The sequence below is a fragment of the Chiloscyllium punctatum genome, chromosome 6, assembly GCF_047496795.1.
Source record: "Chiloscyllium punctatum isolate Juve2018m chromosome 6, sChiPun1.3, whole genome shotgun sequence".
Lineage (NCBI taxonomy): Eukaryota > Metazoa > Chordata > Chondrichthyes > Orectolobiformes > Hemiscylliidae > Chiloscyllium > Chiloscyllium punctatum.
This window is the reverse complement of record NC_092744.1, coordinates 78,941,467-78,966,368: the sequence shown is the minus strand read 5'-3', so window position 1 is coordinate 78,966,368 and position 24,902 is coordinate 78,941,467. Positions and strand designations below refer to the sequence as shown.

The window sequence follows — 24,902 nt, the reverse complement described above, 5'->3', positions numbered from 1 at the left end:
CTCTGCTGAAGTCCACGTCAACCATATCAAATGTGTTATCCTCGTCAGCATTCCTGATTACCCTCTCACTGTTGTTTATTGATGTGCGGGGAGATGGAGACAAAGGTGGTGATGGTAGTGAGGCATAGTGTTGTGGGGGAGGGGGGTAAATTGGCAACAAAGTAAGCATTGTGGTCATAAAGTCATAGAGATATACAGCACTGAAACAGACCCTTCGGCCCAACTTGTCCATGCCGAGCAGATATCCTAATTAATCTAGTCCTATTTACCAGCAATTGGCCCATCCCCCTCCAAACCTTTCCTGTTCATATACCCATTCAAATGCCTTTTAAATATTGTAATTGTACCAGCCTCCACCACTTCCTCTGGCAGCTCATTCCATACACGTACCACCCTCTGCGTGAAAATGTTGCCCTTTGGGTCCCTTATATATCTTTCCCCTCTCACCCGAAACCTATGCCCTCTAGCTGTGGACTCCCCCACTCCTGGGAAAAGACTTTGGCTATTCACCCTATCCAAGCCCCTCATGATTTCAGTCAATGCTCATGCATTAGCTGGCAATGGGAGCCCTGCATTCTTGTACCATCTTGACTTTGGGCTCCAAACTGTCATAGAGTAGGGAGACAGGCAAAGTCACAACTTTTCACCTCCATGCATGGGGCATTTAAAAGTAAGCTTGATACATTTTTAAATTTCAAATTTATAATTTATTCATTAAATATATCTTATATACATAGTCACAAATGCTGCTAGGTTCTGTACAGTAGCATAAGAAGGACTCAAATAAACATTGGAGTTTGACTTTATCCAAAGAAACCAAAGACATCTCTTACTTGAACCAGACAATATTTACATGCATTTGAGGCAGGAGGAGGGTCCAATAACTGAATGGATCCCCATGTAACTTCAGCAGAAAGATCTCAGTCGGTGTTCTTTCCCCACTGCACCTTGGTGCACAGCTGCCCCAAGCTTTAATGTGTCCCTCAGCACCTAGTCCCAGACCTTGGAATGTGCCAGTCTGCAACACTTGGTCAGGGTCAACTCCTTGTTCTGGAAGGACACCTAGATGAATGCATGAGGGAGAAAGCAGTTATTGTTACACAAAGTGAAATGGTAAGAGGTTCATGTGGAGCGTAGCACTCGCCCCACAGTTGGGCTGAATGGCCTTATTCCATGCTACAGATTCAGTGCAGCAAGAGTCATAATTCAGGGAAAATGCAGGCTCCAATCTCAATGCTCACCTTCACCTGTACCTGACTCATCCACTCTGCTCTCGGTACTGTGCTGGGAGGAGGAGTGGAAAAGATTCAGTTTAGAATGGGCAGTACCTGTATCACTGACCTGCTCATCTATTATTCAAGAGGAGACAGCAGTCTGAGCATGGGTAGGCTAGTCTCGGAGTTGCCAGGTAGCTTAGACACTGACATGGCAACTGTGTTTCAAGACTTTTATAGTCACCCAATGCCACTCATTCTTGTGTTATCATTTTGTCACATGGTTTAATATGTACATGTGGCTTTTCACGCTGCACTGTCAATGATTGGGAATCACATTAAGTCACTAGTGGTACTGTTATGTTAAAGAGTATAGAACCACCAAAACTGAACACCTACTCAGGAACTCCCCCCAGAGGGCACACTCTATCCCTGCCTCTTCACCTGAAACCCGCTGGAAAACAGAATGGCCATTAAAAGCATTGAGTTTGATACGTTACAAAACACTTCTTGATTTTTTTACTTAAAACAGGACTCCAGGAATGGCGAACAGATGTGAAGTGTTTTTGATTCTGTTAAAGTTACTGACTTTGCAACACAAATCTCAGTGTCAATACAAACCACCTGGAAGCCACGTTATTCAGGATTACTCCTAACTTAACGTTTTTATGTTTACTTCACAGTGTTTATTCCCTCGTTACTTTTCAGATCTGTGCTCCGATCCTCTCTTCCCAAACATCCAAACCGTCCACCCACTCTTCCACCACCTACCCCCCCCCCCCCCACCACACCACCCCCCCCCCACCCCCCGCCCACCTCCTCCTTCTGGAGAGCTGCCAAGCAACCGTAGATGTGTTGTTTGTGAGCTAACCACTAGGGGGAAGAAGGATTGGATGTCCTCAATCAGATGCTTTCCTTCCACTTCTGACAGGAGTGAACTATACTCACACTTATTTCATGTAATCCACCCATAGTGACCAATGACTGCCAATTAATTGCGCGCACATTCCTCATGCATATTCAAAACTGCCCATGCTGCCACCCTTTCATAGCATCGTACTATAAAAAGAGGCCACTTAGTTCACTATGCTTGGGGTCCCAATTCATTGCTTTCTCCTCGTAGCCCTGGAAATCTTAGCCCCACAATTTACATCCTTTTGAAAGTTGCTACTGCTTGTGTGCTATCAACAGAATGCCAGGCATTGAATTCTAGTTCAGAAACCCACACTGTAAAGATAGATAAACTCTATTTCTCTCCTGAGTCGCAAGTCATTATAAAATCTTTGCCATCTACTTACTAACTGTCCTGATGCTCGAAGCTGTTTCTATCAAAACCATCACCAATGTGCCCGTCCTTGCCTTGCAACCAATTGGAAACTAATAGACTCTTCATTTTCTGATTGGTTGATGCCTGATTTTCAGCCATTTTTATCCCCCTGTGTGATATTTTTGTAGGAGAAAGTGAGGACTGCAGATGCTGGAGATCAGAGTCAAAAAGTGTGGTGCTGGAAAAGCACAACTGGCCAGGAAACATCTGAGGAGCAGAGAGTTGACGTTTCGAGCATAAGCTCTTCATAACCAATCTTCATCCATATTGGCACAATGGTCATGAAGGCACTGCAACACTTCTACTTCCACAGGAGGCTAAGGAAATTCGACATGTTCAGAAAGACTCTTACAAACTTTTATAGATACACCACTGAAAGCATCCTATCTGCTTGGTATAGCAACAGCTTCCTCCAAGATCACAAGAAACTATAGAGTTGTGAATACAGCCTAGTCCATCATGCAAACCAGCCACCCATCCATTGACTCCATCTATACTTCCTGTTGCCTCTGGAAAGCAGTCAATATAATCAAAGACCAGTCCAGCCCCAATTATACTCTCTTCCACCCACTTCCATCAAGCAGAAGATATGAAAGTTTGTATACATGTAAAAACAGATTCAAGAACACCTTCTTTCCTGCTGTTATAGAGTCACAGAGTCATACAGAACAGAAACAGACCCTTCCGTCCAACCAGTGCATGCTGAATATTATCCCAAACTAAACTAGTCCCACCTCCCTGGTCCAGGCCCATATCCCTCCAAGCCCTTCCTATTCATGTACTTAACTTTTAAACATTGTGATGGCACCCATATCCCCCGCTTCCTCAGAAAGTTCATTCCACATGCAAACCACCTTCTGTAAAACAAATGCCTCCTGTGTCTTTTTAAAACTCTCTGCTCTCACCTGAAAAATGTGTTCCCTCATCTTGAAATCCTCCGTCCAAGGGAAAAGATAACTACAATTAACTCTATATGTACCCCTCATTATTTTAGAAACTTCTGTCAGGTTTTTGAATGGATCTCTTTAATGTTAATGTTAATCTCTCTCTCTTCACCTTCTTGGTAGCTGTGACATTGTGTCCTGCACTCTGTTCTGTTACCCTGATGTACGTGTATAGTATGATCGACTGTCTATGAAGTATGTAAAACAACACCTTTTGCAGTACCTCAGTACACAAGACAATAATAAATCAAATCAATAAACAAAAGCATATTTTTTATAAAGGTAGCTTTTTATTGCACAATAATTCCAATTCTTCCCCCTCCAATCTGCCTATTTGTTAGTGACAGTGTCCTACGTATAAATTTTCAATTCCTGGATACCTTAGCAGCCCTGGAGAGTTGACCACTCTATAATAGGCTTCAGTACATAAATGCAGTTTCTATACAGACCGAGATTGTTCAGACATTGGTCTGTTTCTGAGCTGAGTCCTCCAACAGACAGGTCGGATTTAGGAGGAAGATCGATCAGCTTTCCAACTCCGTTCCCTAAGCAATGACTGGATCTTGAGGCAGAGCAGGGTAGGAAGGTCTTCCTGTCCCTTCCTTTGGCGCAGCCTCGAGAGGAAGGTTTGAAATGGCAAAGTTCGCATTCCTTTATGAGCAGTTTTTGGATACCAAACCAAAAGATACCAAACCAAAACACAGCAGTATTTAGAACTCAGGCCTAGAACTGATTTGTCCTAGGCCTGTTGCAGACTGGAGTTCACTGTGTAAGCCCAAGGTCGACCCAACACTGGAGCTCAGCTCTCATCCACATTGGATCAGAGAGTTACAGAGAGCAGGCAGTTCATTGACAAAGACAAGTCCAATCTCCGGCTGGCTTTTTTTTTAGCACCAGCTTGTATCCCAGGAGAGGGAAAATAAGCAATTGATAGGTGAAGAAAACACAGGCAAGGATGGGCAAGATTAGACAGAGGTAAACAACGAATTGGGGTTAGGAGCCGAGGGGTGAAGTAACCAGGCTGCTGGGAACAGGGAGAGGGAGAAGTGGTGCTATGTGACTGGGAGAGAGTTACATTGTACACCATAGAGACAGATGGTGCCACACTCAAAGGGTTAACTTCCAGCAGTTTCTGCTAATCTTCAGAAACCATATTTGGTTTCCACACTCGCTTGGGTCTTTCAGTTGTCCACTAAATATCATTCTGGATGTGTCAGATCGGTTTCATTACTGGGCTCATTTTTACTATGGTTTGTTCCAGCAGCAGGTCAGATGTGGGTGTTGTTGAGTTTACCAATGGATTGTGCTGCATGCAAAAATGGGTACAGTACGGGGTAAGGTTCAGGACTGGAGTGCTTTCACCATCAGAAGAATGGAAAGCTGCATTTTGGTTAGGCATCAGGTAGAATATGTGGGTTTAGTTGGAATGCAGTTGTGGATAAAGTTCAGGAATGAAAACACTCTTAAATGGGCAGAGTTCTGGAATTGATTGAGACCAGCAATGGGGAAAGTCATTATCTTATTTGCTATTTCAGATTTGATAATGCGATTAAGGAGTTCTAATCCAACCAAGCAATAGTAATGGATGGAAGTAAGTGTTGGAAAGTGCTCGGTAATGGATAGACCAAGATGAATCAGATTAATAATAGGACAGGTAAGTTTTGGATGCATTTCAGTAATGGTGAGCACTGTATGGAGCTCCACAACTGATACCATTGGTAGATTGTATAATGTTCTCTGGCGGTTAGAGATGGGTTGCGTTGTTTTGAATAATCAGTAGAGAATGTATTGGATTGAGCTCATGAATGCATTGAGTCATAATTGTATTGTAATCAATGCTGGATGGTATAATTATTGAGTAATGTTGCATTTGTAATAGATGTTGGGAAGCATTGTAATGGTATTCGGTTCAATACTGAGTAGTGTTGAGGTTGGATCAGGTTCTTTATTGGGTTCTATGGATTGGAGGATTGGGTTGAGTAATGGTTATGTGAATTCAGCGTTGGAGGTATTGCAGAATGGATTGGGTTAGGTATTGAGTTCTATTGAGGGTTAAAGAAAATCAGTATTAGTTAGTTGTTGTTGAATTGGGTGCAGTAATATATGCTATTGCACTTTATTCCATCATATACTCTATGCAATTGCTTTTCAAATTATTTTTGTAGCTGTAATTGCACTTTCAGAGCGTAATGAGTTTGAGCCTCTTGGGCTCTGTGTTCATTTGTACCATTTGGCATCTTTTCTTTGTGTTTAGTTTCTGAGGAATCAGTCACCTATGGTTCCTTTCTTTATGTCTCACCCGAACAGCTCCACAATCCTGAATGTTTTAACAGTGCTTTGTGCTGTTTGCCATAAGTCCTATCTCTGTGTTGACAGCAAACTTTGAAATGGAGCTACTGATGTGCAAGTTCAAATTACGTACAAGGAGAAAGCAATGAAGCCAGTCCTAATCATTGCAATAATTCACTTCAAACAAATCCCTTAGTTGACTAACAACAAGGTGTGACTGCTTCACCTACTCTAGCACTGACACAGGCCTCTGCTGAAAACTCTCTACTGGTTGGAGTCGTACCTGGTACATAAGAACATGGTTGCGGTTTTTGGAAGTCAGTCATCTCCACTCCAGGACATCTCTGCAGGAGTTCCTCAGCGTACTTTCCTCGGCCCAACTATCTTTATTTGCTTCATCAATCACCTTCTCTCCATCATAAGGTGGGGATATTTGCTGATGACTGCACAATGGTCTGCACCACTTGCAACTCCTTAGATATTGAAGCAGTCCATGTCCAAATGCAGAAAGACACGGACAATATCCAGATTTGGGCTGACAAGTGGCCTCATCTTCCACTTCGGAATACTTCAACCCCAGGGCATCAATGTGGACTTCACCAGTTTCCTCATTTCCCCTCCCCCCACCTTACCCCAGTTCCAACCTTCCAGCTCAGCACCATACTCATGACCTGTCCCCCCTGTCAATCTTCCTTCCTACCTATCCGCTCCACCCACCTATCCAACCTATCACCTTCACCCCCACCTCCATCCACCTATTGCATCCTCAGCTACCTTCTCCCCAGCCCCACCCCTCCTCCCATTTACCTCTCCACCCTGGAGGCTCCCTGCCTCATTCCTCATGAAGGGCTTTAACCAATTTCCTGATCCTCAGATGCTGCCTGACCTGCTGTGCTTTTCCAGCACCACTCTAATGTTGACTCTGATCTCCAGCATCTGTAGTCCTCACTTTTGCCTAAGTTACAAATAACACATGTGCCACACAATTATCAGGCAATCACAGTTTTCAACAATAAAGAACCTAATCTTTGACATTCAATGGCATGGCCATCAATGTAATATCCATCGTCAACGTCTTGGGGGCTTACCATTGACCAGAAACTAAACTGGACTCACAATATAAATACAGTGGTTACTAGATCACAGGTTAGGAATACTGCAGCAAGTAACTCACCTCCTGACTCCCCAAAGCCTGTCCACCATCGACAAGGCACAAGCCAGGAGTGTGACGGAATACTCCTCACTTGCCCAGATGGGTACAACACTCAAGATGTTTGACACCATCTCGGGCAAAGAAACCAGCTTAATTTGCACCCTATTCAATGCCTTACAAATTCACTCCCTCCATTACTGATGCACAGTGGCAGCGGTGTGTACTATCCACAGGATGTACTGGAGAAAATATCTGGGGCCTTCTAGAAGGACAAGGGCAGCAGATGCATGGGAACACCCACCAGCTACAAGTTTCCCTATAAGCCTCTCACCACCTTGACCTGGAAAGACAGCGGGATTCCCCACTTGCAGGTCTGCTTTACGCAAATTCATTTACTGACACATACATATTGTACACCAATTTAATATTCTCACATTTTAAACAGAAAATCCCAACAAAATCTTAATGGTGTTTAAGTGTACAATGCAGATGCACGGTCTGAGATGTTTGCTGTTTGTCTAAATCACCAACGGTGACCTTCTCCTGGGTTAATCTCCTTCCCTAACAACGCCGTGTGTCTACCTATCCCCTGACGATTGCTGCAGTTTGAGAGGTATATTCACCACTGTCGTGATTGTAATGAGGTCAGCCAGGTGGACCTCATAGGATATGAGTTCCCTGATTGGACGAGATTAATAGGCCCACTCAGGGAGCCCTGGCTGACAGATATAAACAGGAGTGTCAGAGGTTCTGTTCACTCTCACAGCTGGCTCTGAGGGAGCTGGATCAGTGTCAAGGACTCTCTACAGGTAAATAAAGAGTGACTTGGTGATGGGATACCTACTTTTATGAAGTTATTTCAACTACCGCACTCTCCAGGGCAATTAAGGCTGGGGACAATGAATGATGATCTATTCAGTGGTGCCTTCATGTTGTGAGCTAATACAAAGATAATTACTTCAACATCCTCAGTCTTGATAGGCCCTTGGTTGCCTTCTGTTTCTGATTTGCAATTTCTATCTTCCGCTGTGTTACAAAGTTATAGAACTTGCCAGCTTAATGTCCTTTCTGATGGTAATAGCTACTGTGAGTGACTTACAAATAACTCCACAAGTATTTTCTAGTCCTTGCTCTGCCCACACCAATTCCACCATCTTGGTCAATATCCTTTCTCATGACTATGATTATTGCCATCCCTTATTATCCGGAGGTATTCTGCCTCCTTTTTCATTCTGTTACTCTTTTTCGATGTTATGTGCCTTGGAATATTTATTTCCCACCTTTGGTCACCTTGCAACCATGTCTTTCTTTGTGCACTCGTTCCAGTACGTGACTATGAATGCTTCACATGTTTATATAAAAGGCATTTAATTTCATTTTTTTTTTCCTGACTATTCTTTGGATGGATCTTATTCACTGCTAATATTAGTGTGAAATGCTCTGTCCTTGTTTAATGCTGCTTGTCATAAACCATTCCACTGCTCTGAGGCTTTGACTTTTCACTTTCCATTGTTAAATTTCCTTTTCCCATCATCTTAACCCCAACCTCTTACATTGAGTTTAATTGCCTTCCTTTGTGGACCTCTCCAAATGCATCCATCTCTGTCTTATTATCTAGTCAGGTCTGGTTTAGATGTGTAAGACCAAATAGAACTAAGGAATGTTAATTAAGGGATATTTGGATGATCATTTGATTGGCTGTACATGGAGAACGTGTCATTAGGATTGTTGGAGCTTGTGAAATGTGATAGAAATGAAAGTAGAATAGTATATGCCTGAACTCTGTCAAACCATCCATTAAGCTCAGGTGTTTAACACTCTGGGTTGATGTGTGTTTGTCACCTTCTGACTAGCCTCTTGCTATTTTCCTGATGTTTCTAGCTTTCTTTCTTATCAACCACACAACATTTTTGCCTCTTCTGCAAAGTTTTGTGTCAGGTCACCTATATTTATAAATTGGGGAAGCAGGCCATTCGGCCCATTGGGTTCACAATGATCCTCCAAAAGGTATCCTATCCAGACCCAACCACACCCCTACCCTCTCCCTATAACCCTGTATTTCCCCATGGCTAGCCCACCTAGCCTGCACATCCCTGAACACTATGGGCAATTTAGGAAGGCCAATCCACCTAACCTGCACGTTTGGACTGTGGGAGGAAACCAGAACACCCGGAGGAAACCCATGCAGGCAAAGGGAGAATGTACAAACTCCACACAGACGGCAGAGGATAGAATCGAACCTGGGTCCCTGGTGCTATGAGGCAGAAATGCTAGCCACTGAGCTACCCAAGTCCATACGATTGATGTGTACCATAAACCTGGGTGCATCAGGTACAATACTCCACTGGAGAGAAACTCACTTCATTCCCAGCAGATTGGCTCATACACCTCAGCTGATACTTCCACAGATGTAGCCTGCCTACTGAGAGCTGATTGTTCCCTTATCCGATAATGTGATCCCTCTTCTTTACCATCTCCTCTGATAAAGCCTGTGCACAGGAGCATTGAGCTGCTATTTCTGAAGCCCTAACTCAGTAGGAGCTGTATTCTCATTATCAAGATCACCTCTCTACATCCCTAGCTCCTCTGTCTTCTTCACTTCACTCTGTGTGCAATGAAACATGAAGGGTTCCTCCCAGAACAGCTCCTTCCTTGCCTGTGTTCCAGCCTTTGTGTGCTCTATGCCCAGCTTTACCAGTTTTCTACTTTCCATTTCCAGCTTTGCGTCTCCCTATTCTGAATCGGAGTGCCAGCCCCCGCCCCTATGTTTTAAGCCATGCCCAGCAGCCAATGTCCCCGCCATCATACTAGCCCAGATTGCACATCTCCTTATAAACTGTTCCAGGAACCTAAGCCGTCCATCTTTGTGACTACCTTTAACGTTCTGCATTTTAATTTCCTTTCAAGCCTCCTAAAGTCAGTTTTGGGATGTGCTTCTATTGGTATGAACCACATCCTCTGGCTGTTCACCCTCAGGATGTACTGCAACCATCCAGTGAGGTCCTTGAGCCTGGCACCAGCGATGTACCACACCAACCTGGATTCAGGTCTATGGCTGCAGAAGTGCCCATCTGTTTCACAAACTCTCGGATCTCATATCACTCTGACTTCTGCTGCACCACCCATTAACCTCCAAGGTCAGCCTGCCGCAGAGCAGTCCCTCACTCCATCTGCACCCCCCCCCCTCAACCAAAGGCTTGACCAACAGTCTTCCGAACTGAGCCCCGGAGAGAGTCAGAGTTATTAAGTGGGGATCTGCTGAGCCTAAACTGACCCACCTCGACTGTCTGACAATCTATCACCACGCTCTCTCGCTGCCTCTGCACCTTTAAGCTGCAGGGTGACCATATCCAGCTGCCCGCAATACCTCTCCCCCTCACGGATTGTCCCCAGCTACTGTCACCATTGACCACACTCCAGAATATTGCCTTTAGGTCTAGGGCAGTTATGCCAAACTGAGCACTTTGTGTCAATTTCCATGTCTTCAGTGACCCACCCTCTCACATTGGGCAGAAGATACAAAAGTTTGGAAACATGTACCAACAGATTCAAGAGCAGCTTCTTCCCCACTGTGAATGGACCTCTCATTTATCAGAGTTGATCTTTTTCTGTACCTCCTCTGTAGCCGTAATACTATATTCTGCATTCTATTCTATTGTCCTGGCATACTGACATGAGGTATGACTTGTCTGGACAGCACACAAAACAATACTTTTCACTGTACCTCGGTACATGTGACAACAATAAACCAAACCAAATGAAGAATGATTGAGAGCAGGCCATTTGGACAGATTCAATTTGTCCTTTTTTTTGAGCCCTGGGTAATTGTGCACATTTACCGGGGAGCTGACAGCTTTACACCTGAAACTGGAACAGGCTAGCTAGGAACGTGACAGGTTTGGGAGCACACACACCTTCACACCCACAGCCTGAAAACAACCAAGTCTGTTTTCGGTCTGATTTCCTATCACCCACCCTTCGGCCCACCATGCCCTCCACACTGCACACCAATAAAAACAGAGACAACAGGGAAAAGTGAATGCCAGAGAACAGCAGAAAGAACCAAACCTTCCTCTGCAACCACACACAATAAAGGTAGGCTCTCCCTAGTCCTCACCTATCACCCAACCAGTCTCTGCATCCAATGCATCATCCTTAAATGCTTCTGCCAACTCCAACTAGACCCTACCACCAAATACCATCTTCCCCTTCCCAAACCCCTCTCTGCCTTCCGCAAAGACGGTTTGACAGTCCTTGGTTTGTGCCACTCTCCCTACCAACCCCCCCCCGCCAAGTACTTTCCCCTGCAACCGGAAAGGATGCAAAACCTGCCAGTACAGCACCCCCGTCACCTCCATCCAGGTGAGACAGAGGTTCACCTGCCTCTCCTCCAACCTAGTTTACTGCATCAGGTGCTCCTGGTGTGGTCTACTCTACATGGGGAGACCAAATGTAAACATAGGGAATGTTTCACCGAGTGTCTCAGCCGGGCCCACAGGGGCCGACAGGACCTTCTAGTCACCGCCCATTTTAATTCCCCTTCTCACTTCCTTTCCGACATGACCATCCTTGACCTCCTGCATTGCCACAACGAACCAAACTGCAAACTGGAGGAACAACACCTCAGCCCAGAGGACTCAACATTGAGTTCTCCAATTTCAGATTACCTCCCTCCCCATGCCCCTGACTCTATTCCCAGCCCCTTTCCACTGACCATCCCTTCCTTCCAGCCACCAACCGAATTCATTCCTCCCATCAATCAACCAGGTCATATTCTCAACTTGTGTTCACCTATCTCTACCTCACCACCCAGCCCTCTTCCCACCCAAAACCCTCCCCACCTTTATCTGCAGCTCCCCCTACACCCACTCCCACTCCTGAAGAAGGGTTACCCCCCCCCGAGACATTGACTCTTCCAGCTCCAACTACTGCCTGACTTGCAGTGTTCTTCCAGCCTCCTGCCTGTCTGAATCAGAAAGAAATTAACAGCAGCCAGTGAGATTGAATGAAATGAAGGTTCATATGGGGTGAGCGAAAGATAGAGTGGGAGCGTAGAGTGAGTGTGAGAAAAGAAAACTATGACAGAGGAGGAGGTGACAGAGACAAACAGACCAATAGAGAGAAAAGAACCCTAAAATAGACAGGATTAATGCAGAGACAGAGGAGGATTTGAATTAAAAAATCAAAATGGATGAAGGAAAATGGAATGAGGGAATATGTGCATTAATTTTGGTTAAGACCATTTAATCTCATCATAGAACATAGAACATAGAACATAGAAGAATACAGCGCAGTACAGGCCCTTCGGCCCTCGATGTTGCGCCGATCAAAGCCCACCTAACCTACACTAACCCACTATCCTCCATATACCTATCCAATGCCCGCTTAAATACCCATAAAGAGGGAGAGTCCACCACTGCTACTGGCAGGGCATTCCATGAACTTACGACTCGCTGAGTGAAGAACCTACCCCTAACATCAGTCCTATATCTACCCCCCCCTTAATTTAAAGCTATGCCCCCTTAAATTATTACACATCAATGTGTGGTCTCCCTTCATTTGATGAATTGGAAGATACGATGTCTGAACCACTACTGACTCCATGACTGCCACAGTCCATTCTGTGTGCTTTGCTGCCATCTGGTGTTCATAATACTCATTGCAACAGCATGGAAAATTGCCCTGGCATGCCTGGAGCATCCATCAACTTGTCGCTCTTTGTTTTCTTATGTTTTCACATTTTAACTCGGTGCTAAATCTGTCTCTTCCGTTTACAATCGCTTCCTCATCCAGCAAACCTCTGCCGCTGAAATCGTTTCCTAATCCTATTTCCACCCTGGATCATTGTCCTTTCTACAACATTCAGATGCCAGGCTTTCAGCAGCTAGAAGAAGTGGTTTCTCACCCAATTGTGAGTTGAGTTCTTTATCACATACAAACAGGTGGAACTCACTGACAAGCAGAAGTGAAGACAGTCACGATACTTACCACGTGCTGTTGTCACTCAGCCTGACTCCGAGCTTCTTCCAAAGTTCTCAAGAGCTATGAGCACGGCTCTGCCAAACAGAGCTGATCATTACAAACAGGGCATTCTTCCACGATAGGAAAACACTGATCTGCCTCACTGTATACCACAGTGCCACACAGAATGCTGACAATGCTTTCAGGTCGAGCCACTGCTGAAATATAAGCACGGCAGTAACCAAGTTGCTCACAGTGAACTCCCATAAACAGTGGCATAATAACAAGTGGCAACCTGATGGTTGAGATGCAAACAGGACATTGCTGCTTTTCCAGACAGTGCAGCTCTGAATAATGGGGCATTTCTAACAGGTTAGCCCAATGAACAATGACAGGGTTAAGCGATTCCACGCAAACAACAGATTAAATATAGGTTCTGCGATCCTACCAGGGAGAAGACTTTGTCTATTTACCCTATCCATGCCCCTCATGATTTTATAAACCTCTATAAGGTCACCCCTCAGTCTCTGACATTCCAGGAAAAACAGCCCCAGCCTATTCAGCCTCTCCTAATAGCTCAAATCCTCCAACCCTGGTAACATCCTTGTAAGTCTTTTCTGAACCTTTTGAAGTTTCACAACATCTTTCCGATAGGAGGGAGACCAGAATTGCACACATTATTGCAACAGTGGCCTGACCAAGGTCCTGTACAGCACCAGAAGAATGATGTTGAACAATGGGGGATCCCAGTAGTTCAAAGCAAAAGACAACCATCTTCAACCCGAACTGCCGCGTGGATGATCCATCTCGGCCTCCTACTGCAGCCCTCAGCATCACACACAAGCTTCAACTCCCTCAATTCACCCCATATCATATCTTGCATTGACTGAAAGTATTGGATACTGAAAAAACAACGGGCCCTGAGAGTAACTTAGTTCTTTTACCAAAGACTTGTGTTCTTGAACTTGCTCTGTACCTTACCATGCTCACTGGCAGATACCTGACAATGTGGAAAATTGCCCAGGTAAAAATCCAACCTGACCAATTACCACCCCATCAGTCTCCTCTCTGCCATCAGTAAAGTGACGGAAGGTGTTACCAACAGCGTTATCGAGTGGCACCTGCTCAGTAATAACCTGCTCAGTGACGCCCAGTTTGGGGTCCCCCCAGGGCCACTCAGCTCCTGACCTCATTACAGCCTTGGTACAAACATGGACAAAGGAGCTGAATTCCAGGGGTGAGGTGAGAGTGATAGCTGTTGACATCAAGGCTGTTATTTGACTGCGTGTAGCATCAAGGAGCCCAAGCTAAACTGGAATCAATGAACATCAAGGGGCAAACTCTCTGCTGGTTGGAGTCACGCCTGAGACATAAGAAGATGGCTGTGGCTGTTGGAGGTCAGTCATCTCAGCTCCAGGACATCTCTGCAGGAGTTTCTCAGGGGAGTGTCCTGGGCCCAACCACCTTCAGGTGCTTCATCAATCAAAAGTTGGGATGTTTGCTGATGATTGCACAATGTTTAACACCATTCACTCAGCTACTGGAGTATCCATGTCCAAATGTAGCAAGGTCTGGACAATGGGCGTGGGCTGTCAAGTAGTAAATATCATGCACACCACAAAAGTGCCAGGCAATGACCATCACCAATAAGAGGCAATTTAACCAGCACCCCTTAACATTCAATGATATGACTGTCACTGAATCCTCTGCTATGAACATCCTGCAATGTACCATTGACTAGATACTGAATTGAATTAACGAAATAAATATTGTGGCTACACCAGAAGGTCAGAGACAAGACTCTTGCGCCAGTACCTCACCTTCTGACTACCCCAAAGCCTGTCCTCAAGGCACAAGTCATGAGTGTGATGGAATACTCCTCACTTGCCTGGACGAGTGCAGCTCCAATAACACTCAAGATGCTTGAAACCATCTAACACAAAGAAACTCGGGAAGTTTGACACCATCCAGTAGCCTGCACAGTAGCAGCAATATGTACCATCTGCAGAATGCACTCTAGAAATTCACCAAAGATCCTTCAACAGCACCTTCCAAAACCATGACCTACAACAACAGCACTAACAAGGGTAGAGATTCATGGGATCACCCCAATTTGTAAGTTCCCCTCCAGCTCACTCACTATCCAATTCAGGAATTATGTCGCTGTTTCTGGGTCAAATCCTGGAACTCTGTCCCTAACAGCACTGTAGATGTACATCTATATCTGGCAGTCCAAAATGGTAGCTCACCAATCACCTCCTCTGGGGCAATTAGGAACAGGCAGCAAAATGCTGGCCCAGCCAGTGACACCCACATCCTGTGAAAAGAAAAGGAAACAGGCAGTCTATTACCAAGGTCACCAATAAAAGGAACTGAACACAAACTCTACTTATCCAAGGGGCAAGTGCGCTCCCTGGTGAGGTACATCCGAAAGAGGAGCCTGGAAGGAGGTAAAGACTGGGTTGCGTGATGTTTGAGCTGAAGTGGCAGACCCATTGGCCTGGTCTGTACCCAGTTGTGGAACAGTACAGTGAGATTGGCGATGCCACTGAGGTACAGAACCACCTCGCCTGCCCGGTGAACCCAACCTTACTCAAGTGCATGAGTGGCTCAAAGTGTTATGCCTGCACCAGGGCAGTGTGGGATTACAATGTGCTGGATAATAAATCAGATTTGTCAACTGGACTTGCAGTCCCTCCAGCATGGAATGAAAGAGCTCCTGGCACCGTTTCTGTTCTCAGGTGTGGGCACCAGGTAAGCAGAGGTGATGCGAGCCAGGGTCATCTGCTCCTGCCTCCGACAGTGAAGGAGGGAGAGTGAGTGCAGGACGTCACACTCTCTAGGAAGGGTTCCGTGACCTTCTGTGAGCTTCAGACCACCCCCCAGTGAAGTAGTGCGTGTTGTTGCTGGCAGCTCCTACTGCCAGGGGATCTGCTGCCGCACCATACCACGCTCATCTGCCTTCCGCCAGCCTCTCACACATCCCACTGTGACCTCTCTGTGATAGCATTGTGTACCTGCACCAGGTCAGCACCTCTTTTTGCTGCCCCCACCCCCCCAACTTTGTTGTCTAGGGGCTCTGACCACATCCCGCCATGTTCTTTTCCACCCAACATTTGAAGGCATGTTGCTCTCGCAGTTTCTATCATTTGCCTTACCCTATTGGTCATTCGCAAACACCTTTCTGGTTAATGACCCATGCTGGCTCCAGACCCAAGTGAGGCCAGGGTGGCATTCAGACCGGGGTCACCAGAGCATTACCAGGTTCTTGGATTACTAGCTCAATGTCAGTACCGCTGTGCTGTCACCCCATCCTTAATATGTTGCCTCTTGATCACAAAGCAGTTTGCCCCAGTGTCCATTACAGGAGACCCTGACTCTCTGAATGAGTCTGAGTCCCCACTGACTGCTGGACTCTCTTCCAGGGCTTGGCACTTACCTGCACCCCACTTTCATGGTGTTGCCACTGACACCGTCTCTGCCCTGTGCCATCCTATCCCACATTGTTATTCCAGCTCTGAGAATGGATGTGTTTGGAATGGATTGAAATCGGGTTTGTCAAACACAGGCAAGCGGGACTAGTTTAGTTTGGGAAGGCTTGAGTGGCATGGATGATTCGGGACCAAAGAATCTGTTTCCATGCTGTACAATCCAACGAGAAAAACACACCGCCTGTAATGGCTGGGAATTTGAGCTCAGGTCCTGTTGATTGTGTGGAAGCTCTTTTACCATTTAATAACATTGTTTCGACAGTGCAGTTCATTATGGTGTTATTCTGCCACCTACTGACAAAGTGAAGAACTGCCAGTGGTTACTAATTAAATCAGCTCTCTCACTCTCATCTAGATCAATGTCATTTTATACAAATTCCCAGGTAAGTGGGACAAACACTCTCACCTTGAGAGTGAGAGGTACAAGGGGAGAGATTAACACGGCAAGATGTTCACAGCTTGAGGATGTCACTCGAAAGGCCAGTATTGGGTTGCTAATTGCTCTGTAAAAGGTGGTGGTGAGCCACCTTCTTAAAGGGTCCACGTGGTGTTGGTGCACCAACAATGCCATTAGGGACGAAATTCCAGAATTTTGACCCAGCGGCAGTGAAGGAACGACAATACGTTTCCAAGTCAGGGTGGTGAGTGGCTTGGAGGGCAACTTGCAGATGGTGATGCTCCCACACATCTGCTGCCCCTGCCCTTCTCGCTGCCAGAGGTCATGGGTTTGGAAGGTGCTAAGGAGCTTTGCTGAGCAGTGCATCTTGTAAATTGCATGCATTGCTGCCACTGTGCACTGTGGTTTGACGCGTGACTTACTCACCAGAGAATTCCTAGTCTCCCAGTTACTCTTATTGGCACAATATCTATAATGGCTGGTCTTCTGAAGTTCTTGTCAATGTTAACCACCCAATATGTTGATGGTAGAGGATTCTGGGATGGTAATGTCACTCCTTGCCAAGAGGCAATTGTCGGAGATGGCCATTGCTCAGCACTTGGGTAAGGTGGATGTTACTTACCATTTAATAGTCCAAATCTGAAAGGTGTCCAGGTCTTGCTGTATACAGACACAGGCTGCTTCAGTATCTGAGGAGTCATGAGTGATATTAAACAAGGTTCAATTATTAGCAACCAACCCCATCCCTGCTGCTATGATGGAGGGAAAGTCACTGAAGCAGCTGAAGATGGTTGGGGACTTGGACACTACCCTGAGGAGCTCCTGCAGAGATGTCCTGGAGCTTAGATCCACCAACTACAATCACCTTTCTTTTTGCAGGTATGACTCCCTGATTCCCATTAACTCTCATTTTACTCGGGCTCCTTGATACCACACTGGGTCAATGATATCTTATTGTCCAGGGTACTGACACTTACTTAATTTCTTGAAGTTGGATCCTTCGCCAATGTTTGGATCAAGGCTGCAGTAAGTTCTAGAGCTGAGCGTTTTTGATGAGGTGAATGGGAGTGTGAATGTACTCTTGTATGAGGCTCCATTAGTGTCCATAGAGGGAGCCAGAGTATAATATCAGGGCCTATGAATGTCTAATGTCTATGGGTTGTAATGAGTGCACTAATCAAGGTAACTGCTTGTGTTCATTATCTAAATCGTTGTCAGAAATGCAGGGAAATGTCCCATATGCTACATTTAAATGAAACCATTGATATAGTGGATGATCCTGAATTCTGTGCGATGAGACAGCTCCTGTTTATCAGATGCTACTGAGTTCAGAAGTTGAAAGTGCAGTGGTTGCCAATGGACCCTTCAGACAGGAAGTGACTCCCTGGTTTGGCTGTTTGAGATCCTGCATCCAATCACCATCAGACTCGACATGTGACATTAATCATGTCCAACATCTGAATGGAAAGCTGTACTCACGCTAAACTGTAATAACTGCAAAAAGCTCCTACATTTCTACAGCCACTGGCAATGCTGACCTGCCCCTACTTTAGTGGGGAGTTGTGATTGCAGTGCTGAGCAGATTTCAATGGCAACATGCTTTATGAAGAGACTTCTCAAATGTTGATCCTCATTGAAGTCTAGGTTAGATAGTTGACCTCAGGATTACCATTAGACAATAGACAATAGGTGCAGGAATACTGGCCATTCTGCTTTTCAAGCCAGCACCACCATTGAGGATGATCAGCCATGATCATAATGAATCAGTATCCTGTTCCTGCCTTATCCCCATAACCCTTGGTTCCACTTTCTTTAAGAGCTCTATCCAACTCTTTCTTGAAAGTATCCAGAGACTTGGCCTCCACAGCCTTCTGGGGCAGAGCATTCCATACACCCACCACTCTCTGGGTGAAGAAGTTTCTCCTCAACTCTGTTCTAAGTGGCCTACCCCTTATTTTTAAACTGTGTCCTCTGGTTTGGGACACCCATCAGCAGAAACATGCTTCCTGCCTCCAGAGTGTACAATCCTTTAATAATCTTATATGTCTCAATCAGGTCCCCTCTCAGCCTTCTAGACTCAAGCTTATACAAGCCCAGTCGCTCCAATCTTTCAGTGTAAGATAGTTCTGCCATTCCGGGAATTGACCTTGTGAACCTACGCTGCACTCCCTCAATCGCCAGAGTGTCTTTCCTCAAATTTGGAGACCAAATCTGCGCACAATATTTCAGATGTGGTCTCACCAGGGCCCTGTACAGTTACAGAAGAACCTCTTTGCTTTTCTACTCAATTCCTCTTGTACTGAAGGCCAGCAAGCTTTTAGCTTTCTTCACTACCTGCTGTACCTGCATGCTTGCCTTCATTGACTGGTGTACAAGAACACCCAGATCTCTTTGTACTGCCCCTTTTCCTAACTTGACTCCATTTAGGTAGTAATCTGCCTTCCTGTTCTTTCCACCAAAGTGGATATTCTCTATATTCTCCTAACATCCTCCTCACATTTCACCCTGCCACCCAGCTTTGTGTCATCAGCAAATTTGCTATTAATACTTTTAATACCTTCATCTATATCATTAATGTACATTGTAAAAAGCTGTGGTCCCAGCACTGATCCCTGCGGCACACCACTGCCATTCCGAAAGGGAGCCGTTTATCACTACTCTTTGTTTCCTGTCAGCCAACCAATTTTCAATCCATGTCAGTATTACCTCCATTATCTGGAGAGCTTTCTACAGCCAGCACCTCCTCCAGTGAAAACCATGTTAAGCAGCAAGTGTCACCAAAGGGCTGACAAACCAGTCAGAGATTAATTGCTGGATTATTGCTTTCTGCTACTGATGCACTCACACATGGTTGGAGCGCTTTGCTAGAGTAGTCTAATGTTTGAATAGTTTACAGGGAGTGGTTGGTGCTAAGGTCACGTTTTGGTAGTTTATTGGCCTCTGCTGAACTGTTTACCAGACATTGCTCTCTGTTAGCTCCTCTTCAAATGGGGCATGACAAGGACATGAAGTGGGACAACTGGTGGGAGAAGGATATGGGCTCTCAACTGAAGGTCAGGTCTGCTGAAGACCTTCAGAGAGAAACTTTGCTGCTGGAAGTCCAGGCACCCTATTGTAATTTACTCTATCGACTCAAAAGGTGAGCCGCTATGTCACGGTTCCTCTTGACTGACTCAAGAGACAGAGTAAGCACAATCTAGGATTCCCTCTGAAGTTTCGAGGGGAAAAGTGAGGACTGCAGATGCTGGAGATCAGAGCTGAAATTGTGTTGCTGGAAAAGTGCAGCAGGTCAGGCAGCATCCAAGGAGCAGGAGAATTGACGTTTCAGGGATGAGCCCTTCTTCAGAAGAAGGGTTCATGCCCGAAACATTGATTCTCCTGCTCCTTGGATGCTGCCTGACCTGCTGCGCCTTTCCAGTAACACGTTTTCAGCTTCCCTCTGAAGTTTCCCTTGACATCGAATGCAGCTGGAGTGTGACCACAAACATACAGCATCCAGCCGCACATCCACTGTCCTAGCAGTCATCACGATTCCTTTATATTGTAGCAGTCCTCCATATTTGCCCCATTAAGGCTTGCTATTGGGTTAACAAAGGTTATCCACCCATGAGGTGGGCCCAGGACTCCAGTCTGGAACTCAATCCCACGTGGATCTTATCCAATTTCTTCTTGTAACATCTGTTTAATTCGTCGAGTGTAACATGACATTTTCAGTATGTCACATAACTCAGACCTGTCGTTGTATTAATCCATTTCTCAGCCCTTACAGACTGCTGTTGATACAATCACACTTGCCAGTTAAATTGTCATTCAAGATGGCCTCCACTTTCCAGGGGAATGGTCAATGAACATCTTTATAAGGTATCAAGGTGAGCCCTGGTGTAGATGTGGGAACAGAGACAGAAAGTGACTCTCTTGGTTTTTCAATTCATGCTCAATGATGTCCCCTGCTTGTGATTAGTTAAAATGCCATGAATGTTCGCAGTACCCCTTGAGCTAACATGAAAGCATCGAGATTTGCTCACCATGCTCATTGCTACCAGCTCTTCAGAAACTTGTGTATGTGGGCGAGGGGGGTTACAGAGGGAGCGGTCATGAGTGAAGTTTATGCTGGGGAAAGTAGCCCACCATCATTCATGGTTCCTCAGTATTGTGGATTCACATCTCTGCAGGAGGGATTGCCTACAGCAGTGTTCTGGGGGGAAGCTGCTGAAGTTTCACTCGTCGCAAAGGCTGAGTGGGTGGCTGAGATTCTTTTTTGTCGATTGTGTCTCAAGACCACCCGAGGTGTCTCCACACCCCAACCAAAAGGTTCCAAATAGAAATAACACAAACAAGCAACAGATTATGTTTGGTTCCAATTATGATCAAAGTGTATTTTTCAACCAAATGTCACTTTGAAAAGATATTTGCGCAAATGGTACAATGAGCAACTCAAAATCAATTTTGGCAGTGATGTGTGTATAAGAATAAAACTATAAGAGAAAATTAGTTCACCCCTGACACGAGTCGGGTGCTTTAGGGCACAAAATTCCCACTGTGACACTAATAATTGTTAAGAACTCCAGTCGGTGGTGGATAAGTTGTTGGAGGGAATCCTGAGGGACAGGATTTACATGTATTTGGTAAGGCAAGGGCTGATTAGGGATCGTCAACATGGTTAAGAACTTCAATAATTGTTCATGGATTGAAAGTATTAGCAGTAACTCTTTCTCGAATAAACTGTTTCCCGAGATGAAAGGGACAAGGACAAACTGTTATAAAGGAATTAAAACAATACGCCATCCCCGAGATGAAGCCAGCTCGGCAACATAATCAAACTTTCCTGGGAGAGAGGAGGGAATCCTACTTGATAGCCTGCAGCCTCATGACAAATGGGCAATTACAACTCCCTGCACAAGGACTGTCCTGCCACAAAGGGGTTAATTGCAGGAAAGGTTGCATCTCCAAACAGACAGCTAACACAGACTGCAACTAGGGGGAGGCAAATTACTTCTCATAAGGCGGCAAACTGCAGACTCGAGGACTCTACAAACGTAACCAATGGTAGGGATTCAAGAATCTCAAGGATCATCAACGGCAAACCACAAAATGAGTGAAAATGATCTAAGGCAGGGCAAGTAACTTGGGGGTGTCAGTGGGGGAGCACTTTGGGGCCAGCGACCATAATTCTATTAGTTTTAAACTAGTGATGGAAAAGGATAGACCAGATCTAAAAGTTAAGGTTCTATATTGGAGGAAAACCAATTTTGATGGTATTAGGTAAGAGTTTTCAAATGTTGATTGGGGCAGATGGAGATGTACAGCATGGAAACAGACCCTTCGGTCCAACCCATCTATGCCGACCAGATATCCCAAACCCAATCTGGTCCCACCTGCCAGCACCCGGCCCATATCCCTCCAAACCCCTCCTATTCATATACCCATCCAAATGCCCCTTGTTGCAATTGTACCAGCCTCGACCACTTCCTCTGGCAGCTCCTTCACAGGTAAAGGGAAGGCTGGAGAATGGGAAGGCTTCGGAGCGTCAGAGGCTGACGGGTGACTGTAGAGAGGTTTATAAAATCATGACAGGCATGGAGAGTGTAATTAGATAAGGTCTTTTCCCTGGGGTGGGGAAGTCCTGAACTAGAGGGCATAGGCTTAAGGTAAGAGAGGAAAGATTTAAAAGGGACTTAAAGGGCAACGTTTATAGACAAAGCACAGTGCATCTGTAGAATAAGTTGCCAGAAGAAGTGGTGGAGGCTGGTACAATAACAACATTTATAAGGCATATGGGTCGGTATATGAAGGGTATAGAGGGATATGGGCCAAGTGCTGGCAAATGGGACGAGATTAGGTTGCAATATCTGGTTGGATGGACCAAGAGTCTGCTTCCGAGCTGTATATCTCTGTGACTCTAATTCAACTTCATGATTCTGCAGTAGCAGAACTTTGGAGAACAACACCAAGTCAAAACCCTGAACTCATCAAAAGACAGTCACTGTTGGTTGGAATTGTAGCTAAATTAATCAGAGAATAGCTGAGTTGAGTTGCAAAGCTTTACTTGGGAGGTCTTACTTTGGTATAAAGTTTAAACAACACTTGTTTCAGTATTTGATTGCAGTTTCTTCATAAGTAGCTGAATTGAAAGTGTTTTGTGGTAATTCTCCTGCAACACAATTGTGTTCTTCTCTTTAACTCTCATCCACTTCCCAGGATCTAAATCACAGGGTGTCAGAATATGGGCTTTGCCCAGTATCATGTTGCTGTGGTATTTCACTGTTGACTTTTTCTCATGATTCAAACATCCAGGACTTGAAATGGTAGTATTCATTGAAGTAATTAACTCACCCTGCTGAGGGCTCAGTTTTCATAGAATTTCATTTCATAGAATCCCTACAGTGTGGAAACAGGCCACTTGACACACCAAGTCCACGTCAACCTCTGAAGAGTAACCCACTCAGACTCATTCCCTTACCCTATATTACTCTACATCTCTCCTAACCTACACATCCCTGAAGACTACAGACAATTTAACATGGCCATTCCACCTAACCTGCACATCTCTGGACGAAGGGAGGAAACCAGACGATCTGGAGTAAACCCATGCAGATATGGGGAGAATGTGCAAACTCCATAGTCACCAGAGGCTGGATTTGAACCTAGGTCCCCGACGCTGTGAAGCAGCTAACCACTGAGCCACCTGAAGCATGCTTGCTGGAATCGATGATGCTTCCAAAGGATCTCCGCAAGGCCCAGCTCTGCCATATATCTTTGGGGACACAGCTGGAGAAACTCGGCAAGTCTGGCAGTATTTGTGGTGAGAAAGTAGACGTAAACGTTTCAGAATGGTCTAAAGAAGGGTCACTGGACTCGACTGTTTACTATTGATGCAGCCAGACCCAAATGGAGTTTCTCCAGCAATTTGTTTCACGTTAGCGTATTCAGGATCAGTGATACTTTTGATTTTATGTTTAAAAGCTGCTGTTTAACAGAGCATCCAATGGCAGCCTGAGGGAGATGCTTATCTACCTGGACTTTGCAGAATTATTGTTCCTGTCTCACTTCCTTTTGACAGATGTATATAAAAAGAAACACCCTTTCAGATATGTTGTTAGTGAGCAAGCATCATTTTTGTTTCAGTGTGTGAGAACGTAGGTAGATAGGATAGTGAAGGTGGTGTCAGCGGTGGAACCTTATGGGATGCATAGACTTGAAGTGTAGTGAGTGCAGCAGCAGAGATTGCACTGTAAAGAGATACTGTTTAATCCATGTCCATCCTCCACTCTCTCTTAACAAGCATATGCCAGACTTCACAACACTGTTCTGCCTGTTTGTTATAGAGTCATAAAGATGTACAGCATGGAAACAGACCCTTCGATCCAACTCATCCATGCCGACCAGATATCCCAACCCAATCTAGTCCCACCTTTGGTATGCTTTCCTTTATTGGTCAGAGTATTGAGTACAGGAGTTGGGAGGTCATGTTGCTGCTGTCCAGGACATTGGTTAGGCCACTGTTGGAATATTGCGTGCAATTCTGGTCTCCTTCCTCTCAGAAAGATGTTGTGAAACTTGAACAGGTTCAGAAAAGATTTACAAGAATGGTGCCACGGTTAGAGGATTTGAGCTATTGGGAGAGGCTGAACAGGCTGAGACTGTTTTCCCTGGAGTGTCAGAGGCTGAAAGATTACCTTAGAGAGGTTTACAAAATTATGAGGGGCGTGGATAGGATAAATAGGCAAAGTCTGACCTCAGTTGTGGGAAAGGTGCTGGATCTATTACAAAGGATGAAATTATGACACATCTGGATAGTAGTAACAGGATAGGTCAGAGTCAGCATGGATTTATGAGGGGGAAATCATGCTTGACTAATCTTCTGGAATTTTTTGAGGATGTAACTCTGAAGATGGGAGATCCAGTAGATGTCGTGTACCTGGACTTTCAGAAGGCTTTTGCTAAAGTCCCACATAGGAAGTTAGTGAGCAAAATTAGGGTGCATGGTATTGGGGGCAAAGTAGTAACTTGGATTGAAAGTTGGTTGGCTGACAGGAAACAAAGAGTCGTGATAAATGGCTCCATTTCGGAATGGCAGGCAGTGACCGCAGGGATCAGTGCTGGGACAGCAGCTTTTTACAATATAT

General features: G+C 45.2%; 1 long non-coding RNA gene across 1 annotated transcript in view; it reads right to left on the bottom strand.

The window, feature by feature from the left end:
• Window positions 1-739: 739 nt before the first annotated feature.
• Window positions 740-24,902, bottom strand: part of LOC140478527 (uncharacterized) — a 106,931-nt gene continuing 82,768 nt past the window's right edge. Inside the window, exon 4 of the long non-coding RNA XR_011960785.1 lies at window positions 740-1,062. This is a non-coding gene — a long non-coding RNA (uncharacterized lncRNA). The remainder of the gene's footprint in view (window positions 1,063-24,902) is intronic.